The 17,672-nt window shown below is 47.0% G+C and overlaps 2 long non-coding RNA genes across 2 annotated transcripts in view; one reads left to right on the top strand and one right to left on the bottom strand.

Annotated features, from left to right (window-relative positions):
• The window catches only part of LOC122199479, a 203,624-nt gene that overhangs the window by 49,867 nt on the left and 136,085 nt on the right, over window positions 1-17,672 (top strand). The gene's annotated exons all lie outside the window — the stretch shown is intronic.
• On the bottom strand, window positions 10,660-15,978 carry LOC122199480. Its single transcript, XR_006193533.1, has 5 exons — window positions 15,873-15,978; window positions 14,058-14,140; window positions 13,307-13,528; window positions 13,045-13,087; window positions 10,660-12,580 (listed from the first exon to the last, which is right to left on the bottom strand). It is a non-coding gene; the product is annotated as an uncharacterized LOC122199480 (long non-coding RNA).

The following is a 17,672-nucleotide window of genomic DNA, read 5'->3' on the forward strand; positions in this document are numbered from 1 at the left end:
AAGCAAACTGCCAGTTGGAAAGATCCAGGTGGCAAAACTGGGGGCAGCCTCTGGCCAACAACCAGTGAGAAACTAAGGCCCTTAGTCCAACTGTGTTCAGGGAACTGAATCATGCCAACAACCGTGTGCATGAACTTGGAAGTACATCCTTCCCCAGTTGACCTTTGACATGACTCTAACCCAGGTAGCACCTGGTTCGAAGCCTGTAAGAGACGCTGCAGTAGAGAATCCCGTTCAACTGTGCCTGGATTACTGACCTACAGAAATTACCGACCCACGGGGCGCCTGGGTGGCTCAGTCGGTTGGGCGGCCGACTTCGGCTCAGGTCATGATCTCGCGGTCCGTGAGTTCGAGCCCCGCGTCGGGCTCTGGGCTGACAGCTCAGAGCCTGGAGCCTGTTTCAGATTCTGTGTCTCCCTCTCTCTGACCCTCCCCCGTTCATGCTCTGTCTCTCTTTGTCTCAAAAATAAATAAGCGTTAAAAAAAAAAAAAAAAAAAAAAGAAAAGAAATTACCGACCCACAAATAACGTTTGTGTTTCAAGCCACAGAGTTTTGGGGTAATTTGTTACAGAATAGGTAACTTACACAGGCTCCTGGGATTTGAGGGAGCCGTGGATAGAAGCCCTAAGAAATGGAGATACCCTCAAAATTGGGAAGTTCCTTCTCCAACTTCAGAGAAGGAAGGAGAACATCAGGTGCTGACACAGAATGATCTCAGACATGGCACTGGCCCTCCCCTGCCTCAGTTTCTCCATGTGTCAAAGAGGGGGTTGGGTTAGCGCAATGACCTTAATGAGTCACAACTTCAAGATTCCAGGGATCGCTGCCTTACTCCACCTTAGTAATTTTGCTTCCTGTATCAGTGGATTGAAAAGATGCAAACAACAAAAAACTACTCTAACTACAGTGATGCTTCAATCCACTTTATTAGTCCCAGTTTCACTTCTATACGTTTGAGGGTTTCCCATCCCTTTTACTGATTCAACCTGTAGGCATTGCTGGGCAGGGAACGGCTATGGAGGGAAGACGTTCTCTTTGAGCACAACGAAGACGGGACTCAGGGGCACAAACGCGCAGGTGGCAAAGTGAAGTTTGGGAGTGGGGATGCTGGGGTCAGACAGCCTTGGGTTCGTTTCCCAGGTCTGCCCCTTCCCGGCCATGTGCCACCTCTTCATCTCTGAAGTGGGGATCGCAACACTCACCCCAGTGTTGTGATGAGAATTAAATTAGGTAATAGAACTAGCAGCTGCCATTTATTGAGTGTTTGCTATGAGCAATTCTTTGGGGGCAAAACTCTTGGCATAGCATTTCAGACGCCAAACTTACAGAACTTCCAGTCTGGAGGGTGGCTCTGCCTGTTCTCATCCCTATGGGGGTAAAGCAAACAGCTTTCTCCCCTGGGATGCTTTGGATCACTTGGGCGGGCCACCCTCTCGAGGACATCGAGGTGTCTGCTCTCAGGAGTCGGTCACACAGTTGATGCTTTCCTGGGTCCAGAATCCTGCATCGCTTCTGCTCTCCCAGGGTCTGCTGCTCCCTGGGCAGAGTGGGTCATGTCCAGAAGGCTCCCCTGCCCAACAGAGGCGAGAGACTGTCTCAGCTGAGGAGAGGGTATCCCTGGGACTGTGAAGATCCAAGGCCCCTACCCCTTCCCCAGAGAGTTGTACCTTGGGGTGAAGCTCCACCTACAAATCACCCAAACCCTAAAGCTCAACAATAGTGTCTTAAGCCCCTGTAGGGGGTGGGCAGGGAAGGAGAGTGTTCTATAGTCTGGAATCCTGGTGCCTTTCTCCCTCTGCTCTCACTTTTAATAATATGTTTCTTTGAAAAGAAAGCAAGACTCTGCATTATGTCGCGAAAAGGCAGAGATTCTGGTTTTAAGCACAGTAGTGTTTAATTCTAGCTTCACGAGTCAAGGCTATTTGAGTAGCTTTTAGCACTTTTCTATATCTCAATCCTTCATTCGTGAATGACAGTCTAGCCCCAGCCTTGCAGGAGGACACTTTGAGAGGCAAAGCAGCCGCCTGGATGCCAGGAGTTAAAAACGAGATGCACAGAGTAGGTGGTCAGTACGCGATGGGAAATCACCTGAGCCTGATTCTCAACTTTGCCCTGGGAAATCAGAGATGACATGGGAACTATCTTGGGGAGTGTTGGGATATACTAGGTACTGGGTAAGTGTTAAGTATCATGGTTAAAATGTTTCTTATAAAGATAGCTTTCCTCCCCCAATTCATGCCCGACTTCTAGGCCCATGATTCTCCCACTGCCTCTTGAAAAGGATACTGCCATGAGACCTGCAGGGAGGCTGGAAAATACATTCATTTTTTTCTTCCACAGTTCCACCAGAACTCCAGTATTTTAGCTGGGTGCATATTCCCACTCTGGGAAACACTATCCTTCTCAGCTTCCTTTATAGCTAAATGTAGACACGTTACTAAGTCTGTTAAGTTATCTATCAGCAGGTATTTAAAGAGGTGGGCCACTCTCTTCTTTGTCACTTCCTCCATCCAGCTGCCTGGAACTTGGTTGTGATGGCTGTGGCTCTTGCAGCCATCTTGGATTATGAGGATCAATTCCATACCCTAAGGAGGGCAGAAGGTAAGGCAGACGGAGCCTGACTTCCTCATGTGCCACTATACAATGTCTATCTTCAGACTTCTTTATATAAGAATAAACCTCTGCCTCATTTACGCCAGTGCTGTTTTTACTTTCTCGGCTATATTTAGCACAACTCCACCTCAATGGATACAGATAGTAAAGCTCTCTTTTCCAAAAGGGTTAAAAACCTTGTCTTCCGGGAATTTATCCAAAGGGTATAATTAGATAATGCATAATGTCACGTGCAAAAAGATATTCAGTGTAATCATTTGTTTATGCACGAGAAGTGGATACAACCTACATTTCCACTAGTAATGGAGAGGTTAGCCGGAACGTGGTACATAATAGAGCAGTGGCTGGGAGTTAAGGACGTGGAATCTGGAGTTAGAGACCTGAGTCCGAATCTCCCCTTGGCCGCTTACCAGCTCTGTGACTGCAGCCACTTCTGCTTCACCTCTGTGTGTTGTTTCCTTATCTACAAAGCAGGCTGACGATGACAGTGTGGGTCTGTAATGTTGTCAGAAGGATAGAATAAAATAAGGTGTGCAGAGCACTTAGCGTAATGCCTAGCTCAGTGTAATTACTGTGAAAGCTAGCGATCCTTCTCTCCTCTCCCCTCTCCTCCCTCCTGTTCTTCCCCTCCCCCACTCTCCTTCTTCTCCAACGGGATAGTATCCTGCAACTAAAGGAAGCTGCATCCCTACCACTACGACTAACACAATAAAGATGATCAAAAGATACGCTAGTGGAAATTGGAGAGCCCATTGCACACGTACGTGTTCAGCATGACTCTAGAAGTTTGTATGTATCAGGAGGGAAACACAACCAGCAGCACTTATCTCGAAGATGTGGGTTTTAGTAATTCTACCTTGTCCTTTAAGCCTTTCTGTAATGTCTACATTATGGCGATGGACATGAAATATTGTCATAATTTATCATTACACATGACTTATTTGCCTTTCCTAAAATAAAAAAGCTAGGCATCCCTGAGCTATCCCCAGCTTTGGAGGAGCTGATTCTGTAGGGACCTGTTGAGTAGAAAGCCCCCAGGTGGCTGACTCATCTCTCTCTGGCCAGATGGAGCCCTCATGGTGGGGCAGGCACAGGAGATGTGGGAGAGACCCGTCTCTAAGCAGAGTTACCAGGGAAAACTGCTACCTTTCCCTCTCCTGAGCATTTCCTTCCAGCCTCTTCTTTGACCTGGAGGACGGTCTCCTGCACCTAATGAATGCCAGCCAGAGAGTGGATTTCAGTTCTCTCTTCTCTATGATGAAGAAAAGTTATTTGCCTAAAAAAAAAACACAAAAAACCATGCAGGGAAGAAGACATTAGCCCACTAGCCACATACGCTTAGCTAATGTGCTGTGTATTTTGCAAATCCTCTTAGTAGAGAATTGTTTTATCTCCCCTCCGGCTCGGTCTGCCGCTGTGGTGCTGACGGATGCCGGCCTGGCCCCTGCACGCCCAGCAGAAAGCCTCTGGGACACAGGGCCCCCCCCCCCCCCGGCAGCTGAGTCGCTGCCCCAGGTGCCGTGGTGTTTCAGTGCCTGGTTTGACTGCCCTGGGGAACGGAAGACAAGACAGCTCAATGAGGTTGGAGCAGGGCGGTGGAGGGGCCCAGCTGGGTCACTGAGGCAGGAGCACCCACCAACTGGGTGGGGTCTTCCTGTTGTAAGTGGTTATTCACTTAACTGTCCAAGGGACTCAGGCCAGGCTCCCTGGGATCTCGGAAGTCTCGGCTCGTAGGTGACACCGGCATGGCTTATAGGTTGGTATTCTTCCTAGGCTCCAAACCTTTCTTCTTTGAGTTACCACGTACTGGTACTTACCATACACTTAATAAATATGTGCTCTTTATAAGGCAATCTTGACACGTCATTTAACCCTCATACCTCCCTGTAAAGTTGTCCCCATTTTACAGATGAGGAAAGTTAAGACTCCGAGAGATAATACCACACAGATCATTCGTAGCTGGGCCAGGGTTTGAACCCCGATGTGTCTGGTTGCAAAGCTTATGCTCTACATGTGGAAGTTCTCAGCCCAGGTCGCATATCAGAGTCGCCTGTGGAGCTTGTCTATTCTAGAGATAGTAGGACCCCACCCTGGGTTTCCTGAATCACTGTTTCGCAGATGAGTCTGAAGTACAGCCTGGCTGAAGGTCACGGGAGGTCCTCAGAATCCTGAGTGCTTGCCCTGCGTGGCTCAGTCCACTGGTTCTTATGGGAGCAGGGTTGCTAGGCCTGAGAGCCCATGGTGGCTGTGGCTGTGGCCGTGGCCGTGGAGCACATGGCTGGTCTGGTCTTGGGGCCCTGCCATCCTCTTCCCTGTCCTCCTCACCCCATTCCCAGTTAGCCTCCTGCAGACCCCAGCTGGCCACTGGACTACTGTGGTACTGGGACTCCTGATCAGGACCACTGCACCCGTCTCCCCCTCTGCCTCTGCTGGGCCTCGTCTCTGTCCCTTAGGGGAGAGTTGTGGGGACAGATCAGGGGCCGCCTGGCGGGGAAACTTATGCCTACCCTCTAGGGCCCTGGTCTCCAGAGGACCCGGAGGTAACTCTGTGGCTGGACAGTTGGGAGGGGAACACGCATTAACTGCTCAGGTCACACCGTGAACCCAGCTGTCTGCTCAGCCTGTGACAGCTGGGTTCCCTTATCTTCTCGGTTCTTTCCTTACCTCACCTTGGCTGTCTCCTTCGTTCATTCAGCAAGGGAGCACCAGGCTTTTTGTTAGGGCAGCCAGAGATGAGGCAGTGTCCAGATGCACGGAGTCAACTGGGCATGACAGACCGCAAAGAGACCACTGTGTGCTGCGTGCTGTGTTCTCTGCTAGGAGAAATGGAAGCAAACTCGGCTACGAGCTCGGCTGGAGGATCCACTTCTAAGACGATTCAGTCGCATGCCCGGCATGTTGGGGCTGATGGTTGGAGAAGGTCCTTGTCTGGTGGACCTCTCCAGAGGGCTGCTTGAGTGTCCTGACACCATGGCAGTTGACTTCTTCCAAAGCAAGTGATTCGAGAAGGAACAAGGCATGTTCCCCAACATGTTTTAGGATCTAGCCTTAGAAGTCACAGGACATCAGAGCTGGAGTGTCCTATTCGTTACACAGGTCAGTCCTGTTCACTGTGGGAGAAGACTGTACACAGGCATGATTACCAGGAGGCAAGGATCACTGGGGGCCATCTGGGAGACTGGCTGTCAAAACAGGCACCTAAGAGAAATCTGTTTTTAAAATGACATGAGGTGCACCTGGGTGGCTCAGTTGGTTAAGCATCTGACTCTTGATCTTGGCTCAGGTCATGATCTCACAGGTGTGAGATCAAGTCCTGTGTTGGGCTTCATGCTGAGCATGGAGCCTGCTTAAGATTCTTTCTCTCCCTCTCCCTCTGTCTCTTCCTGTTCTCTCTCTCTCTCTCTCTCTCTCTCAAAAATGAAGTGAGAATTATTCCAGGAAATTTTTGGTAAGTCATCACTAAAAAATCCATTCCGCTTGACTGTTACTGCTTAAGGCCAGCTTGGCTCCTAGTGACAAAACAGGGGGTACAGGCTTTGAGTTCATCCAAACCTAGGGTTAATTCAGAATTTCACTTGTTGTGCTTGGACACATTACTTAATCATTCTGTGCCTCAGATTCCTCACCTATAAAGTGGAGAACGATGACAGCCACCTTCTAGATTGCTCATAGGACTCACGGTGAACAGTAGCCATCCCAGCGTGCAGAGTTACAGAGTTGAATCCTGGTGCTACCAGATATTGGCTATTTGACTTTGAGAAAGTTTCTTTACTTCTCTTTGCCTCTCCACTTCTATCAAATGGCAATAGTCACAGTCTCTGCTTCATGGGGTTGTCACGAAGATTGAACGAGCATTTTTTAAATGAAATTTATTGTCAAATCGGTTTCCATACAACACCCAGTGCTCCTCCCAGCAGGTGCCCTCCTCGATGCCCAGCACCCTGAACGAGCATTTTTATAAAGTGCTTACTTAGCACTGTGTCTGGCACATCCTAAGTGCTATGTGGATATATGGGAAATAAAATAGTCTTAGTATGTAGTAGGCGTTCAATAATGGGTAACTCTCTTCCCTCCATCCAGGCTTTTGCCCCATGACAGAGACTGAAGGTACCAGAACGTACTGGGGGAAAAAACGTTCATTCCCCTGGTTGAGAGGGCACTTTTAGAATGTGGGGTGGGAGCCTCCCTGGAGTGGTGTAATGTGTTTGCTGTTGCTTGGCTTTTCACTGCCTCAGATTTCCCAGGCTCCCTTCCTATTTTAGAATTTTCTCCTTGCTTTTCCGTGGTTATGCAAACAGCTGCAGCCCCAGGCCCCAGGATCCGCATGGCTCCTGGAGTTCAGGAGTCATTAATCACAGAGTGGGAGTGAATAAATTTTGCTAACCAGGGGGTGAGCCCACCACCTGAACTTGTGACCTGAAAGCCACAGAGAGAAAATGCAGTTCCCTTTCAGAATGTCTTGCTCCTAAACATCAGCTGGCAGAAGGTCCCCCAGGAGTCCCTTTCTGCTCAAATGTTGAGGTGGGGGTTGCCAGGTTTGGAGCGGCAAGCAACAAAAAGGAGCTTGGAACAGCCAACTCTAAGAATGGTCATGAACATCCGTGGCTTGCTTATTCTCAGCCAGATACTATTAGAGCTCATCCTGGGATCATTTTATCTTTGTCCTAATTTTACAGATAAGGAAACTGAGGCACTAAGAAGTTAAGTAACTTGCATAAGAACACGCACTTGGGAAGTTATAGAGCCAGGATTCAAACACAGGCAGCGTGACTCCAGAGCTCAGGCTCCGGGCTCTATATGCTGCCCTAGTGGTTCCAGTCTCTCTGGGCCGTCCCCATGCACTATATGGCTCCTTTGGAGAAGAGGACAACAGACCCAGGCAGCTCCCTGATTCTTATTTGCCACAGACCCGCTGGGGGCTGTGATTAAATCATTGCACTTCCCTCTGCCTCAGTTTCCCCAGCTGCAAAACCAGATCCCCCAGAGTCCTCCCAACTCCCAGTGAGAAGGGCACAGGCTTTAGGAAATTGGCAGACTTAACTTTGAACCCTGGCTTCTTTGGCCAGGTCCCCTAAGTAGAGCCTCCCCTCTCTGAGCCTCAGTGTCCTTTTCTATACACAGAGGATGGTTAAACCAACTCTGGAAGCGTGCAGTTAGAACTGAATGAGAAAATGTATACATCATGTTGATCTCCAGAAGGTGCTCAGTAAATGTTTTCTTCCTGTTCCCACCCAACCCTGTAAATATTGTGGAACTTGACTTTTAAAAAATCCACACCCATTTATTTATTCCGCAAACATTCACTCCTACCTGTTTATCCCCAGATTTATGCTGTTACATTCATTCATCTATCCATCTGCCTGTCCGTCCTCCTCCTATCCATCCGTTCACTCATCCACACATTCATTCCCTGAAATATTGATTGAACGCTGTCTGCTGGGTTCCAAAGATGGGAAAACTAAGATCCTTGCTCTCAAGTAGCTCACAATCTGGGTTCAGCATATGGTGTCGAGTCTCATGTCACAACCAGACGTACAAAGCCTCGTTCAGTCAAGTTTAATTCACTAAGTTGACAACTCTGTTATGAAAGTAGCTTTTCCCCGAGGTTTTTTCTCACTTAGTAGCGAGGTACTATGGTTAAACCATTAGTTTAACCTCTCATCATGTTCAAATCTGTGTTGTTGAAGTAAATCCACAGTCAACATTTGTCTATAGCCCATTCATTTTATTTGAACCATATGGCCCAGGCAACCTGCTCAGACCACCTCTGGGCTGTCACATAGATTTCTTAGAGAGCAGAGCCAAACCCTAGGCAGGCACAGCTGCCTTTGCTACCTGGGTAACGTGATTTCTCCAGGAGTGCTCACCTCATCTAATTGGTGTAAGTGGTGAGCAATTAATGACTTGGAACCTCTTTGAAGGCACTGTAAATAAAAGGCCGGGCACCTAAGATTGAAGTGAACCAGAGGTTGCCGTAACGATGATGAATTGTTTCTCCTAGAAGGTTTCTGTTGTTGCATTTTTTTTAAAAGGAGCTAGTTAGCATCTCTCAACCATGATGACACCACACCAGGGTAAAGGTGGGAGAAGGTAGGGATTCTCTTTGCAGTTGGTGATGTCTGATAGATGCTGGAAGGGGGAAGTGTCATGAGTCATTTCTCAGGAGATGTGGACAGTGCCGGGCACTTAAGTGTCTCTTAAACCAATGAAAGAACGTTTTTCAGAGTGGAGTAGAATGAATCTGGGTTTTGGAATGAGATCGATGTAGCTCAGTATCTTGAACTTGGGCATCTACACAGCTCCACCTTGCTCAGCTTTGATTTCCCTGCCTCTTAAATAGAGATGAGTATAGAGATCATCTTTCAGAGCCACGATACAGTCAATGAGGTAACATAGTGTTTGCAGCTATGTCCCCAGTGACTGACCTCGGCCTGGCACGTTGTAGGAGTGCATCAAATGCTGTTCTTTTGCTCCTTGAGCACTCATGTTAGGCATTCCATTAGAAAAAAGGCTCCCTCCCTAAGAGGTTTTGTTAATCTCCATATCCCCTAGATGAGTTTCCGATTTACAGTAGGCGCCTAATAAATCTCAAATAAAGATGACCCAGTTTTCTTTGCTTTCCTTCTCTGTGGTAGATTAACTATAATGGCCCAAATTCTTCATACGCACATACACACACACACACACACACACCATTCTATCCATGCCCTTAGCCATGTATCCGCACTTCCTTGCACTAAAGAACCATTTACTTGGCTCTAAGGCTCAACCCATGACATGTTTCGGCCAATGGGATGTTACCTGTGACACATACAGAGGTTTGAAAAGACATTGGCACATCTCTGCTCCTGCTCTTGCTTAATTCTGTTGCCATGAGAAGATGCTCAAGCTGTCCTGGTAGATGGTGAGAAGCACACAGACAAGAGTTTGGTCACCCAACAGCCATCTGGCCACCAGTCATGAGAGTGAACTGAGTCGCGGCCAGCACTTCCCAGACACCCAGCCTAAACCACAGACCCACAGGCTCGTGAACGAAATTAATGTTTATTGTTTTCAGCAACGGATTTTTCAGCTATCTTGTTACATAGCATTACTGTGGCAATAAATAGCTGATACGGCCCTCCCCAGTTAGTATCTGGGATGGATCTTAAACAGCGGCCGGGCGAAATGATGAAGCACTTGCTGTCATTTTTTTTTTAAATTGTGCCTGGGAAAATATTTGGTCAGGAGGAGGCTGGCATTAATTGCTTAAATGATTTTTAAGCCTTATGAATTGGAAAGTCCCAGCCATCCCAGTTGGGCTGTTTCTCGCATGGAGTGTGGTCAGCTGGAATAATAACATTAATGATATTAAAATCTTACCTCCACAATGCACTTTAAGACTCACAAAACCTTCCCTACTTCTGATAGATGAGGTGACTCAGGCAGGGTCACACAGCTAATGAATGGTGGAGAACTCTTAATACAAGGTATATTCATTTTCTATGGTGGCTGTAGCAAACTATACCACAACTATAGTGACTTAAAACAACACAAATTTATGATCTTACTGTTCTTTAGGTTAGAAGTCTGACAGGGTCTCAAAATTGCGGTGTCAGGAGGACTGCGATTTTTTTTCTGGAGAATCTAGGAATAAATCTGTTCCCTTGATTTTTCCAGCTTCTAGAGACTACCCATGTCTCTTGGTCTGTGGCCGCTCTCCTCCGTCTTCAAAGCCAGCAATGTTGCGTCCCTCTGAACATTCATTTATAGTCATAGCTCTCTGACTGTAGTCTGGAAGTTTCTTCCACTTTTAAGGATTCGCATGACTAGGCTGGGTTCACCTGGATAATCCAGCATTCTCTCCCTATGTCAAGGTCCTTCACCTTAATTACATTTGCAAAGCCCCATCTGCATGTAAAGTGATATATTCACAGGTTCCAGCGGCTACGATGCGGACATCTTTGCAGGATGTGCCATACAAAGGGTCATTTCCAGTGACTTAACTCATCAGGCTTTGGCAGGTTATTGACCACTCCCCCCCCCCCCCCCCCACCTTTCTCCTGCTTCTTTTTCTTCTTCTTCTTTTTTTTTTTCCTGGACAACTATAGTTCTATAGCTCCACTGGTTATGAAATCAACGTTTGGCCAAGCAGAGAGAAATGCTAAACACTTTCCCCAAAATAGATCTTGAGGCAGAGTTGCATTTGAGTACTTTGAGTCCAAGGTATTTTAGATTCCTATAAAATCACTTATCGTTAGCTACAGACACCTTTCTGATTAAAATGGTCCAAAGGGTGTGTTCCTTCAGCATTTACTGCTTACTCATCTCTGTTGGTGCAAAGAGACCAGATCCTGTAGGAGAAACGGATGTGTTTTATGGCGGGGTAGCAGCAGCAGAAATTACTTCATGCAAATGAAGCTTGGCAGTGTGACTTCATGAATAAGAAATGAACCAGTGCCTCCTCTCCCCACAGGCAATATTGCGCACTGGGAAATTAATTGTGGCATTCATTGGGTGGCCCCGGCTTCCCTGTCAGGGTTGCAGGCAGACACAAAGATGCTTCCCTTCACCCAACTGGATGTAAAACATCTATGTCCTTTACAGCTTTGCTCCATATTGTAAGTGAACAATGGGCGGGTCTCAAGTCTAAAAGCTTCTAAAGACCGTTAAGGACTTGAGAGCTCGGGGTGGAAGTCAATGTGGCACTGAGCCACACACAGTGGCCATGAGTTCAGATCACCTCTGAGTTGACCTAAGACGGCCTGGCTCTTTCGAATGATGGTCTCCTTAGTGGTTAGGCGCATGGTCCCAGGAGCCAAAGTAACTGCGTTCAAATCCCTGCTTTGTGCCTCTCTAGCTACGTGGCCTTTGGCAAGACACTTTATCATTCTGTGCCTCAGTTTCCCTATCTACCGATTAGACCTTATAATAACATTTACCTCGTAGGGTTGTTGTGAGGGTCAAATAAGTAAATGGGAAGAAAGCACTTAGAACAAAGCCAAAGAAGTCTACTGACACCAGGCCATGGAAGTGCCAGATAATGTTACTTCAGCTAAAATTGAAATGAATGGTTGGTGATCTTTGCTGCTGATGGTCTAGATGTTCACAGTGTCATCAAGATCAAATAGAAAAACAAGACTAAGAATGAGAAGTCTTGGGTTCCAGCCCCACCTGTTGGTCCCCAAATGTCTGGATAATTCATTTACCTTACTCAGTCTCTGTCTTCTCATCTGTTGGATGAGGTAATAATTGTTCCAGTTATATGTCACCACGTAACAAATCACCTCCAAAGTTGGTGACTTAAAATAACAACCATTTTATTATAATTTATAATTTTGTGGGTTAGGAACTCGGGCAGGGCTCAGCTGAGTGATTCTTCTGCTCCATATGGCATCGTGTGGAGTAAGGTCACTTGTGGAATTCAACCAGCAATGAGTTGACCTGGAGGGTAGAAGATGGTTTCACCCAACGTACGGGGCCTTGGCTGGAGAGATGCCTCGAAGGCTGGGCTCAGGTGGAACTCTGAGCTGGAGCACCTACACCGGGCTGCATCAGCATGGTGGCCTGAGGGTTTGAAGTCCGATGCTCCCAGAGACAGTGTTCCAAATGACAGAGGATGGGAACTGCCAGCTTCATAAGGCCTGGCTTTGGGAACCGGCATGGTGTCACTTCTGCCATATTCTATCAGAGTGGAAATAGAGCCCACTCAGATTCAAGGGGATGGGACGTAGACTTCGCCTCTGGATGGGCAGTGTGTCAAAGAATTTGCCATCTTCAATCTTCGAGATGATTCTGGCCTTATGATCATGGCGTGTGGACACCAAGTACTGTGCTAACATGGTGCGTGTGAAAGGGAGCTATCTGTTGTCTTTTTCGAAGGTCTCTCCTTGGCTCATGATGGTGACGTACGCAGAAGAGCTTCAAGGCTTTGATCCCATGGTGTTACAGAAATCTGGAACTTCCAACATGTCAAAGACTCCAAGCCTGTTGGAGGAGGCAAAGTAAATGTCATAGCTATGTAAAACTTGAATGTGCTGCCTTTGTGAGGAAGTGAGCGTCCTGTCACTGAAGGTATTAGGCCCAATCTAAATGACCACTTCTTGAGGATTTTCAAAGTGGTCCGGTGTGAACGGTGAAGCTATGTGACATGTGAGGTAGACTTCGGGGATGAGAGTTTATGAATCTTCAGTTTCTGGGGGAAGCCTCTGGGTCTTGTTCTCTCAGTCTAGAGTGCTAGGATGAAGACAGTTCAGAGCGACTCACAGGGCTTTGTGACTACACCCAATGGGTCCCGGGGCCAGAAGCAAAACCTGCCTCTGCAGATAGTCCCCACCACCGACTTGGGAGACAGGGAAAGGGAGTCATCATTTTGATCAGATATTGGGGGATGGGGAGCAGGCTGTGCTATGCATGTTATACACATGATCTCATTAGATCCTCACGCTTACCTTGAAAGATGGTGGTGTTCTTCTGATTTCTTAGATCTGGAAACTGAGGCACAGAGAGGTTAGACTCCTTGCCATGGAGTTCAGGACTCATCCCCAGGCCTGTAGGCCTCCCAAACCCAGCCTCTTCCCACTTCTACATTCCACTCCCGTCAGTGGGAATACACTGTGCTCACTGGGCTTCCTTTGGTGGTCCATGACAGAGATGCCATTCGGATGGCATTGGGTAACAGGGGGCGTTTAATGGAAGGTAGTAGATAAGTACCTAGACCAAGTAAACCCCAAGGAGGGTAATAGAGCAGCTGAGCTTAAGGAACACAGGATGCATGCCAGTGACAGCCAGTAAGTCTCTTTCAGTAGCTCCTGCCTTGGTTTCTCTTGGCGTGTTGGCAGAATTCTTCTTTCGTGCCACAGGCTGACCTTATTTAGGTGGCAGACAGCATGGCCACTAACCACTCACGAGATTTCTTACATCCAGCTGTAGATCCTGTGGGTGTTTGTTTCAGAGAGAGTGTGTAAAGGAAAACAGACTGAGTCACTTAATCCCCGCTTTTAAAAAATCCCAAGGAAGGGAGGAATTCATTGGTTCAGCTTGGGTCAGGTGTCCCCAGTGGACAGATTAACCATGGCTTAGGGTGGATGGGAGGGTCCCCGTAAGACTAGGATGGAATGGGCAGGCCGGGAGAAGAAGGAAGACTAGCGCTGGTCAGCAAGGCTGGAAATGACCACTGTATCTTTTAGATGGGGGTCATTCCTACAGCTCATGGCAGGACCAAAGAGCCATAAATCACACCTCACTTCCAAGTTCAGCCTTCCATATGGAAGCTCCACCTTCCATAGTGAGAAGGCAGACACATCTGCCTAGATGTGTCTTAGACCAGCTTCTCTAGGATACAGAGCCTGAAGCAAAGATGAAGATTTGGATGCTTCATTTGGGGGCTGCCAACCCAGGCCACGAAGGTGAGACAAAAGGGAAATGAGGTGAGAGGATGCGAAACAACGCTGTGGTGTCTTACCTTGATGGCTGTTGTCTCACAAAGAGCCGTGGAGAAACACCCAGGTCACCACACAAGCTCTCTTGACTTGGCGCATGGGGATTCTGTGAACGGGCAGCAAGAGGAGACTGTCGTGAAATAGTCCATGGAGAGAAGAAGAGAAGGGGAGGATGTGGCCAGCATGCCCCAGTGGGAGTTCACTCTTCTTAATGACTGTGTCCCCCAGTGCCATCAGCAGCCTCTGGGGTGTCAGTTCTCACACCAGGCTGCATAGTATTTCATCCAAGTCTAGAAGAGGTCAGAGGAGCCAGGACCTCTGGGCAGGTGGCTGGGAAGGGCCCCCACTCCTAAGACTTATAAGAGGTTTGACAGAATCACCTGGGCCCAAATGAGACACAGTAGCAGCCAAGGGAGAGTGAGCAGCCTTGAGAAGGCCTTTGGGACTGTTCATAAGATTTATGTCCCAAGGACTTTGGGAAGTGACTGGATTTCTCTGAGCCTCAGTGTCCTCAACTGTAAAATGGATTTGACAGTACCCACCCATTTTCCAGATCAGAAATCGTATCAGTTCCAGTTGAGTGTGGTGCCCAGCACCTAGCCAGCACGAAGCACAGAACGACTATTATTTGTAGGGTTATGAGTGGCTCCACTCTGGTGACGTTAGCGTGGCTGCATTCCCTGGGGGAAAACCATTGAGTTTTGATAAAAACTCTTGAGCTATGGGAATGCAAGCTGGTGCAGCCACTCTGGAAAACAGTGTGGAGGCTCCTCAAAAAACTAAAAATAGAACTACCCTACGACCCAGCAATTGCACTACTAGGCATTTATCCACAGGATACAGGTGTGCTGTTTCGAAGGGACACATGCACCCCCATGTTTATAGCAGCACTATCAACAATAGCCTAAGTATGGAAAGAGCCCAAATGTCCATCGATGGATGAATGGATAAAGAAGATGTGGGATATATATACAATGGAGTATTACTCGGCAGTCAAAAAGAATGAAATCTTGCCATTTGCAGCTACGTGGATGGAACTGGAGAGTATTATGCTAAGTGAAATTAGTCAGAGAAAGGCAAAAATCATATGACTTCACTCATATGGGGACTTTAGGAGACAAAACAGATGAACATAAAGGAAGGGAAACAAAAATAATATAAAAACAGGGAGGGGGGCGAAACAGAAGAGACTCATAAATATGGAGAACAAACAGAGGGTTATGGGAGGGATTAAGGAGGGGGGGTGGGCTAAATGGGTAAGGGGCACTAAGGAATCTACTCCTGGAATCGTTGCACTATATGCTAACTAATTTGGATGTAAATTTCAAAAACAAACAAACAAACAAACAATAAAATTAAAAAAATAAAAGTACATAAAAAAAAAAACTCTTGAGCTAGAATATTGGGTGGATTCACAGATCTGAGAGAGAGACGAAAAGAGGAGGAAAATGCCATCCAGAAAAGAACCGCATAAAGTACCTGTCCATTGCTTACTCCTCACATTGCGTATTTTGTGGGGATCACTGCAAAATGGACACGCGCGGCCCCTCGTTTAAAAATTATTAAGAATTTGAAGTTGGCAGAAGCAGAGCACTAAACCAAGCATGGACCCTTCTGAACGCAGAGCCCTATGCGACTATATAGGTCACACGCCCACGACACCGTCCCCATCCCCACAGTTACACATTGTCACCGTGAAGCATATGCTGCTGTGGGCCAGAACTTGGCAATGATCCCTTTTCCCTAGCAACGTCTCTCCCTGCCTGTGCCCGCTTGATGGGGTCTTGGAAGCATCCTAGAAGGGGGAGAGATTTGGAGCGGATTGAAAATGCCTCGACCTGAGCCCTGATGGTGTCATCAGCGAGTCAATGTATAATGTAGCGTTTAAGGGCAAATATAGAACATATACGTATATATAGATTTTTTCTGTTGATGCGATTCTATGTACTCACAGGAGTGTTGCCATGGTGATTGGCAGGGCCAGCTGTTGTTTCGTTTCCCCCAAAGAATTGTATGGTAATGATGGCCCCCTGGAGAGTTCCCCTGGGGCAAGGAATGATATTAAAAATCTGCAAATCAATGAACAGGTAGTGTATAGAACCTCATTCTCATTAGTTGTAATTAACAGGATTTTACAGCACATTGATGAGAAGTGGCCAACTTGGGATAGAAATGTAGAGAGTGGACTGCTTTTAGAGCCTGAGTGTGAATCCTTATTTTCACTTAATAGCTGTGTCACTGAATTCCTCTGAGCCTCAGTTTCCTCATTTAGAAAATTGGGATCATTGTGCCAAACTGTGGGGGCATTCAAATTAAGGTATGTGAAACACTTAGCTCAGTTTCCGGAATATTGTAGACGTGTGTTACATGGTTGTTCTGATGGTGATATTAATGATAATAATTAATAATAATAATGCAACTTCCATTTATCGAGGAATCCCACCCATTGTCCTAATGTTTACCTACATTGTTTCATTTAATTTTTATAAGCAACCCTATCAGGTGAGTAAATTGTCATCTTCATTTTATAGATGAGGACACAGAAAGGTTAAGAGACTTGCCTGAGGTTACATAGCTAGTAAATGACAATGTCAGGATTCAGACCTCTGAGGTCTAACTATAGAACCCAAGCTCTTAAGTGCTATATACAGTGTCCCTGGGATAAGGATTAATAAAGACATGAAACCCGAAAAATACTGGGAGCCATGCGGTCTTCTAGATTTCAAGTTGGTTCTGGAAGATGGGTCCTTGATGAAATAGGAACACATTTCTTTCTGTAGCAAAGGCAGTGGTGAGGCAAGATTGGGGCAGGGGGTGTTTGAATAAGGGTCTACCGGTGGGGACTGCTCTGTGGACCAGCCTTGCTCAGTCTCAGGGGTTCAGAGATCTCTTCCTAGGACTGTCTCACCCATTCTTCTGGAGCTGTAGCAGCTCTTACCCTGGTCTGAATTATGGGTCAGGATCAGTGGGTTGACTCACTGACTACCCCCTCCAACGGACCTTCCTCCCCAGGGCTCTGGGGCTGATGATCTTCATCTTCCTCTGAGCGAAACAAAAACAAATAAGTATTCAAGCACAAAACCAGACTTCTCTCTAGTCCGATCTGGTTCCTCAAATCTGGCAGGTAACTCCTCTCCCCAAGGCCTCTGCACTCGTCGCTCTCACTTTCTGAGCTGCTCGCTCCAGCCCTCACCCCTAGTCCCACTCGTTGTTGGACAGATACCTGATCATCCTTCATATCTGAGGGAAATATTTCTTCCTCGGGGAAGCCTTCCCTGACTACCCCCGATCCCAGGCTATGCTAAGTCCTCCTGTTATACGCTCTTACAGCCACCTGTCTGCCTTTTGTATCATTTATGAAAACTTTAATTAACTATGAGAGTAATGATTTGATTAAGATCTGTCTCTCTTAGTAAATCTCTTATTACTCTTGTATCCCTTAATGCTTATAACAATGACTGACTCTGAATTTGCTGAATAAATAGATGAACGGATATAACTTCCAAAGTCCTCCCATCTGCACTGGGGGGAAAGCTTGTGCCTCGCAAGGGGAAAACGTCATAGCTTTTCTGGCTTCCTCAATATTTGGCGGGATGGCTGTGGTCCTACTAAGTGTTCAGGAGAACACAAAACAGAGT

This window comes from Panthera leo, chromosome D1, assembly GCF_018350215.1.
Source record: "Panthera leo isolate Ple1 chromosome D1, P.leo_Ple1_pat1.1, whole genome shotgun sequence".
NCBI lineage: Eukaryota > Metazoa > Chordata > Mammalia > Carnivora > Felidae > Panthera > Panthera leo.